Raw genomic sequence first — 456 nt, 5'->3', positions numbered from 1 at the left:
TTCAACAATTTATTCTATGTACAAAATTTTTATGTACTTATACGTAGGAACCTGACATCCAGGAAAGGTCATCAAAATACAAAAATATTAATAGCATTGGGCTGACAGCTGCATGTGGCCTTATCGTTGTATTGGTACACACAGGGTAATGGCCTAAAGCTCTTCTCGTGCTTGGGATGTTCGCATGTTTCGGGAAGCCGTCAAATGCACGAGAAAAATTGAAAGCGGTGTGACGGGCGGACACAGGGAAAACAAAAGCACGTTTATCGAATATTTTTCTTCACCCTGCTGTTCTCGGGTGTTCTGTTTTTTAAGAGGTTTGCCAACAGCTCACCGGTGTATTTCTGAAATAAGTATAGCTGTATTTTGAATTTAAGGATTAAGCTACGTCAGAAAAGCAAGAAAACATGAAGTTTTTACAGTAATATTAATATCCAGAACTTCCTTTACAAAATG

This window comes from Penaeus monodon, chromosome 15 (genome assembly GCF_015228065.2).
Source record: "Penaeus monodon isolate SGIC_2016 chromosome 15, NSTDA_Pmon_1, whole genome shotgun sequence".
NCBI lineage: Eukaryota > Metazoa > Arthropoda > Malacostraca > Decapoda > Penaeidae > Penaeus > Penaeus monodon.
The sequence above is the reverse complement of the archived record's forward strand: the minus strand, read 5'-3'. Positions refer to the sequence as shown.